Source organism: Polypterus senegalus, chromosome 3 (genome assembly GCF_016835505.1).
Source record: "Polypterus senegalus isolate Bchr_013 chromosome 3, ASM1683550v1, whole genome shotgun sequence".
NCBI classification, from domain to species: domain Eukaryota; kingdom Metazoa; phylum Chordata; class Cladistia; order Polypteriformes; family Polypteridae; genus Polypterus; species Polypterus senegalus.
In genome coordinates, this window is record NC_053156.1 from 245,895,695 (window position 1) to 245,903,828 (window position 8,134).

At 39.2% G+C, this 8,134-nt stretch overlaps 1 long non-coding RNA gene across 1 annotated transcript; it reads left to right on the plus strand.

The window, feature by feature from the left end:
* Positions 1 to 5,519: 5,519 nt before the first annotated feature.
* On the plus strand, positions 5,520 to 6,168 carry LOC120526887. Its single transcript, XR_005633216.1, has 3 exons — positions 5,520 to 5,654; positions 5,803 to 5,902; positions 6,147 to 6,168. It is a non-coding gene; the product is annotated as an uncharacterized LOC120526887 (long non-coding RNA).
* The last annotated feature ends 1,966 nt before the right edge of the window (positions 6,169 to 8,134 follow it).

Sequence of the window (8,134 nt, forward strand, 5' to 3'; positions counted from 1 at the left end):
CTTAAATCTCACAAGAAGAGAACCTAAAGAACGATGGTAATACAGTGTGTGGAATTTTCATCAATGCCTGAAACAAGGACCAAATCAGCTGGGGTATACTATACATCAGATACCTTAATGTGAGGAAGTGGTCTGCTCTCCTATCCACACAGCAGTGCAGGTTTTCCATTCTCTTATAATTTAGGTTAGGCAGTGGAGTTTAATGACCATAACCAGGTTTCCATTCAAGGAGTTTTTGCGAAAAAATATTTAGCACTTCAGATTTTTTTACCGATATAGCTGATGGAAATGCTAATTATCGGTAAAATGTTGTACATGTCGACATAATATTTTTCCATTTAACTTTAGCACATAAATTCCATATCGATACTTCAGATGTCGCAAAAACTACATTGGAAAAAAGGGTTTTAACGCAAATAAATATGTCACATGATACATTTTCATCACGTGCAATCAAAACAAGAATAGCTGAGCGGTTCGCATGATCTGATGAAGAGACTCGTTATTTCTCGTGATGAGCCAATGCAGTAGCGGATAGGCTGGGTCTCCTGCTACTAAAAGGGGTACCTGAACTCCCTCCACATCAGCTGTACCCTGGGGGTGTCTCTCAGGATGTCTAAATAATACAAAAACCGCAAAGGTAATTTACTGTGCCAGTCAAAATATTTAATAAAACGTGTGTTTCATTATCTAAACATTTTTTTCTTATTATTAAATGGCAGATGTTTTAGCATATATGAGAAATTCTCTCATTAATATTAACTTTAGTTTTCTTTGATTAAACGTCGTTATTTTGTATTAATTCAAATTTCAGTTTTAATTAAAAACCTTAAGGGAAGCAGGTTACAGTACTAATTCAGTTGTTATCGCACTGAGAAGGGATGTTGAAAGGTAGGCTCACCTGTACAAATCCGATGCTGCAAACACAGCTGCATCATGGGCACTTCCAGGAGTGCCAACGCAAATGTCTCGTTTCATGCACCTGTCATCAACAAGGGCCAGGAGAACAATAGATGGCCACCCTTTGCGATTAATGTAATTGCAGTAGCCTTCCGTCAGGGGAAGAATAGGCACATGCATGCCATCCAGCGCACCATAAATCTGTGGCACAAGATGCACCAAGGAATTGCGGTATGCAATTTCATTGGCCTCCGCTGCAGTCGGAAGTCTGATATAACGCCACATTAATTTTTCTTTAATAGCGGTGCACACAGCATATACACATCGATGGACGGTAGTTTTACTAACCCCGAAAGTTTCTCCAACTACTCTATACTCGGCGCAGGTTGCCAGCTTGTAAAGGGCGATGCAATCCACTTTTGGGTTGGAACTGGTGGTCGGTGGCAACCTGTGATGGGCGCAACATCAGGACTGATGAATCCACACAACATCTCAAACGTCGGCCGTGTCATTCTAAAATGTTGCAGCCAGAGATTTTCTGTGAAGTGTCTCTCCACCACCTCCTCCCAGAAGGTCTTATTCCGTCTTCTCTCCCATACCTGTGGGTTTCGTCGCACTGGGGTACTTTCTTCAAGCTCTAGGGCTATCAGACAAGCAACTGCTTCATTCTGCTGTCGTCTTTCGGATATTATGTACAATTCCAATTATTTGTGAAACTGAAATAACAGTAAGCTGGCAAATTTAAAAAAAACTGTCTGAATAATCTCTCTATTTCTTTGTTTCTTTGTTTAGTGGAGGGGGTGTAACGTGGAAAACAAAAGGTAGATAATTTGCGACATACACAAAATTATGTATGGAAACAGCTCAAGGGCAGATTTTTTTTTGCGATAAAACAAAACTTATGCAACAGTTCGTTTTGGAGGGGATGACGTCATCACACACACCATTTTATCGATAAAAAGCCAGTTGGATGGAAACAGGCTGGAGACAGCAAATTTCGCACATTTTTACATTACATTTGTACAGATGAAGCAAGCTCCAAATCCCAACTGGTTCCATTTGGTTCATATGGTTCATGAAGTTCAAAAGGACAAAGAGGACATGCAGAAAACAGAGAGCTGCAACAGGTTGCATGTTTCCTGGACATGCAAGTAAGAATTTCTCTGTACTAAATACTAAAACTACTACTAACCATCTTCATTGTTATATGGATCAATGTGCTAAATTTTCATTCATCCACATTTCTTCCATTGATAACTCGCTGGCAACCAAAGAGTATCACAGCAGCAATGGACAAAGGTTAAGAATTCAGTTACCAGTCTATCCTGATGGACACTCACACAAGTGGTCATACACTTTGTATCACCAGAAAACATAACATGCAGATTTTTGAGTGAAAACCAGGATCCATAGAAAAGCAGTGCAAACACAAGGACAATATGTAAACTTCACACAGTTATGCACCGTTCTGGAGATCTAACCAAGCACCATGAGGTGGCAACACTAACCACGTTTCCACCAATAGTTCATATATTTAACGTTTGATTGAGTAGCCACTATTGTGTTTGTGAAAAAAGCTGTTGCCGTTAACACAATTAATTAACAAAGCCCCCCAACCCACCCTCCCCAATCCGCTCTATACATAAACAGATTTACTTTAGCTGTTTACTCCAAGGGGCACTGAAGCAAAAAGCAGGAGCAACAGGTGTCTTGTGTGAGTCACTAGAGGGTAAACAGTGGTCAGCTGGGGCCACAAGCTGTTGTCAAAATTATGCAATGCTTATTTATTATGCATTCATTTTTAAGAGTTGTTAAACATCCGTACGTCTTGTAGGAGTTTATTGCTTCATCAGGGAACCAAAATGTTCTAAAATGTACAACAACTTGTGTGTCATCTGCCTTATGGAAATTGAGAAGAAAGCATGAAATTATTGCAGTCCATCCATCCAAAGAGCAGGGGTCTATCTAGGTGGTTGACTTTTCATGCAACAGCAAATACGGGACCCCTCTCTGTTCAACTAAAGATTTTGGCCCTGTTCTTTCTAGAGCCTTTCGTCAGTAATAAAGCCAGCCTCCCACCTTACCAGAAAACAGGTAGCAATGGTTCGGCAATGCAGGTCACACACACAGCTCACAAAGTGTCCTTTATAGCGTGTCTGCTATGCTTTTATATCCAGCATGCAGTCCCAACCACCTGCTTACAACTTTTCCAAAGACTTTAAAGATGAATTAAGGGCTGTTGTTTCGTTTTGACTATGCTTTAAAGAAGGTTGCTTATTAGTGGTTTGTCATCAAGAAAACAAACAAACAGAAAAAGCACTGAAAATCCAGAGGTCTGTATTGAAGCTGTGCTCACTTTAATAGTTAGAGATTGATTGTAGTGCATGTTTGATGAACTCTTGTTTATTGAAATGATTGCAAGATCCTTCCCCTTGCGTAATGTATAAAACTCTCCAGCGTATGGAATTTGTGATCTTCCAGACTATATCAAGTAAAGTTGCAATGGCCCAGTTATTAGGTGTAGGACCATAAATCTCAAGGCTGCTGGTTCAATCTCTTCTTCTGATCTGACCACTCTAAGCAAGGATTGTGCCAAATACACGTGATAGCCTAGTATGTGCTTTAGGAAGGTGTTCAATATGTAAAGGTGTTGCAAAGGTTAACATAGTCTTAATTCCTCTTTTTGAGGGTATATGATAAAAAAAATGTAAAGTCATAGTCTCCCTGACAATGGAGCTGACAGACTTACCTCAAGGTCACACATTTTGGAATATATCAGCATTGCCCAGAGCTTCTGTCCTACGGTGGGTTACTTCCCAGAAGAATACTAAACACATCTGGGAGCATTTGGACAAGCTACTCTGCAAAAGCAATTCATTTATGAAAAAAAAGTGGAAAACCCACAGCTGAAACCCACCCTCAAATGAGTGAAAACACTTAAGTTTTTGGCTTTCTGCAAGGAAAAAAGTAATCTATGGTTGTCAGCATAATGTACCCAATGTCTACAATTTTGTTTCATTAAATGATTCTGTCCAGTATTAAAAATCAAGAAAAAGAAAAATAAAACAACCTCTCCCTGCCCATAGAGGAGGTATTTAAACCTATTTTAGGAAGGCTCTGATGCGAGACACTTCAACACTGAAACAAAGAAGTTATTAACAAAGAAGCCACAGAGAAGCAGAGCAGGCAACAAAGCATGGGGAGAGCTACAGAAACAGATGTAAGAGGATATGCAGGTATTTTGGGACACTGGCTTCTTTAGCACATTCACTACATTAGTTCACATCGCCACCACCATGCTGCTCTTAATTTATCGTTTCCGTGTTTGACAGCAGTATACTCAGAGGTAAACTCAACCATCTATAGCTATTTAAATCCACTCAAGAGTTGCTCCAGAGTCCCCTGTAAGACACAAGAGCTGTCCTTCAGGTTCGATAGAAGTAAAAGCATTTGTAACATGTCTGTTTACATCCTAAGGTAACACTCAGGCAAACCACTAGTATTTTATTTAATTGGACACAAACAATACAGTGAGATGGTTTTCGTTGAATGGCCATTCATTCAAAATTCATAAATTAATTTATCTTTCACTTTCTCAATTTGCATCATTGGGATTGCAGTTAGTCCACTACAGGATATAAACACACACATATTGCACAGCATAGCATTAGATTAGATTAGATTAGATTAGATTAGATTAGATTAGATTAGATTAGATTAGATTAGATTAGATTAATGTTATTAATTCCATAGTGAAATTCAGATGCATAAAACAGCAGAAACATAAACAAAGTTATAGAATTACAGGACAGATAATACAGCAAATCTTTCAATCAATCCATCAATAAATACTGTAAATAAACAGAGAACAAACTGATCTCATCTCAGAGCTAGACGGCCGATCTTTCATTGCCACCTCAGAAATGTAATACAATAATGCAATGTTGTACTGTTGCTCATAGCAGGCTAACATTCATACAGTAATTGACCTAAATTGCATAGAAGAGAAATTAGGAAAGGAAAACCCCACAGAAAGAAAGAGAGCATGGAAATGCCACATAAACCGGAAACTGAACCCCCATTGCTGCCCTTTTGATATACAAAATGTACAAAACACAGTAAGTCGTGTTTACTTTATACAGCACCACTAACTGCTGGATAACATTTAACACACTGCAGTATGTTTATAGAGATTTATAAAATGCTATGGGTACACATTCTATGAAAACATAGTGAAGTATCACACTCAGAATGAAAAACACTGGAGAGATGTTTTGAAATACTCTTGTGGTATCGCTCACTTTGAAAAGCACTATATCACATGAAGATTGTTTCTTGATAAATGGCTTTGTTGGTCCTTAATATCTTATTCATTTGATTGGGTTATTATAATGTCACCAGACAGCTTTTGCAGCAGTTAGGTGACTTTCAAACCAAGGATTTTCTTGTTTAGAGAAAATACAAGGAGCAAAGAGAAAAGCAAACATGAGTTCACTGAGTCCTGATGAGAGACTTGTGTGCCATTTGTGATTTCGCCTATGTTTAGATAACATGACAAATATTATGCAAATAAATACATGCTAGCTGTAGGCAAAGCTGACTGTAAAAACTAAAGGCAACGCAGCTACATAGTCCTGGGATAAAGAGCTGAGGGTTCAAGACATGGATTAAGCCATATGGTGCCTTTGTGAAAGGAGCTTTGTGACAGTAGAAGGGAATAAAAAGACTGGTTTACTTAGCACGTCCAGGCAGCTGTAAGATGTGCATCTTTGGGTTTATTGCTGTTAGCAGAGAATAAATCTGTTTATGTATAAAAAAAAATTAAAAATCATTCAGTTCATACAGGTTTGCCCAACATTAAACTAAAACTGTCTAAATTGTATTTTATTATTGACCATCAAGATTATGGGAAGTCAAGAGCTACACCTCCAGTTAAAGGTGTAAGGCTGGAAATGAACCAACTTCGATGCTGGACACACAAACCTGACTCATTCACACCAAGGTAACTAAAATATTAGATGATTAGAAAGAATGTATTTGAAATGTGGGAGAAGAGCCATGAGGAGACCATACCATCTCCACTGAGAGACCACAGCAGCCAGAAATCAAACTGAAAGCCTTTCACTGTAAAATGGCAACATTACCTACTATGCCAAACTGCCACCACATTAAAATTGTTAAACCCACTTAATCTACTGTTTTCCCTGGTTCCCTGAGCTAACCTCTCTCTCTCTCATTTCTCCTAGGGCACGAAGTAGAAAATGGCCGACAGTGGGGTAACTCGCGTTGAAATCGTAATTGAGGAACTCCAAGCACTTGATGAAAAGATTCAGAAACTCCTGTCCCGACGGAAATACCTGAGAAATCTGAAGGCCCGGCTGTTGGATAAACCGTCCTTGCCATCTGGAACCGGCGAAACATCAACCCCGCGTTGTGCCGACCTCACCCCCGCGTCTCGTAGGAGCGACGCCGCTGCTGACCTCGGTGGATTTCAGCTATGCAGGCGGGGTTCAAGACCAGAGCACCTCCATCGGCACAGGCGAGCATTTTATCTCAGAACCGGTTTGACCCTCTCCGCGTCCCCATTTCGCCTTCAGCACCTGGTGATGTATTAGTGGTAGGTGATTCCATCGTTAGAAACCTTAATGTCGCATGCCCTAATGCAAAATCGTTTGTTTCTTGTTTTCCCGGTGCTCGTGTCCGAGATGTAATGAAACGTGCGCCAGCAGTCTACGAGAAACACAAGGAGAGGGCAGTTGGATCAATCGTCTTGCATGCCGGCGTAAACGATATAAGGCACCGACAATCAGAAATCCTGAAGGCTGACTTCGCAGCTCTGATTAGAGACACGAAGGAGAGGACCCCATCGGCAAAGATCTTCGTTTCGGGTCCACTACCTCTCGTCAGACGATCCAACGAGTACTACAGTCGTCTGCTAGGGTTGAACAACTGGCTACAGGGTTTCTGCAAGAAGAAGGATGTCGGTTTCATCAACAATTGGAATCTCTTTTGGAAAGGCGCGTCTCTTCAAGCGTGATGGCCTGCATCCGAACAGTTTGGCCGGGTCCTCTCCGAAAACATATCGAAGGTAATTCGTTTTTCTTGACTATCTATCTCTGCTCTTAACCCCTTCCGAAATAATACTGCTGTGCCAGGACATGATGAATGTTTAATAGAGTCTTCCGTTAAAGTTCACACCATTAATACTGTAATAAGCAATCTCAATGCACGTAGAAAACCTAGGAAATACGGCATAAACTCCAATAATCTAATTAAAATCACTATTTTAGAGGAACAATGTATTAAAACTATAAAACAGATCACAGATTAAACAAAAATATACACAGAGCGCTAATAATAATAATTTAGTTCCTATTCCAAATAACAATAACGCACATAGTACTCATCTCTGCACCTCCGAAACATTAAATATGGCACTATTAAATGTCAGAGCTTTAACTAACAAAACGTTTTTTATCAACGATCTTATTAGTGATAAAAAAATAGATCTTATTGCACTAAATGAAACATGGTTGAATTCAGATGCGCGTCAGTTTTAATCGAATCTGCCTCCGGATTACAGTTTTACTCATTCAAACCGCCAGGGAAAAGGCGGATTGGCTAACATTTACTCGAGCGATTAAAATGTAAAGATGTCAGTTTTGGTAAGTTCAAGTCCTTTGAGTATCTCGCCGTTGTTATTCATGGAGATTCTCAAGTTCTAATACTATCCGTGTATAGACCTCCTAAATATAACGCGTCGTTTTTTGAGGAATTCTCTGACTTAATGTCAATTTTAATTACTAACTATGACACACTCCTAATAGTTGGCGACTTTAATTTTCATATAGATAATCAGTGTGATCTAAAAGTAAAAGAATTTATGAACCTCCTGGATTCTTTTGATTTGAGACAACTCATAAATCAGCCTACACATAAAGCAGGTCATACATTAGACTTAGTGATTACTAAAGGACTGAAAGTTGATATAAAACAGATCATTGATATTGGTCTATCAGACCATTTTCTTCTACTTTTAATATAGAAATAATGATAAAAAACACTCATGAGAAGCATATTGTTAAAAAACGCTTCTTTGATTCGGCAGCAGCTTTAAAACTTACAAACATTTTAAGCAATCAGTCCGTTTATAGTGCCAGCTATAATAGCGAGGACAATGTAAATAGTAAGGTGGAAAGATTTAATTCTAAAGTGAGAGCTGCTGTTGACATAG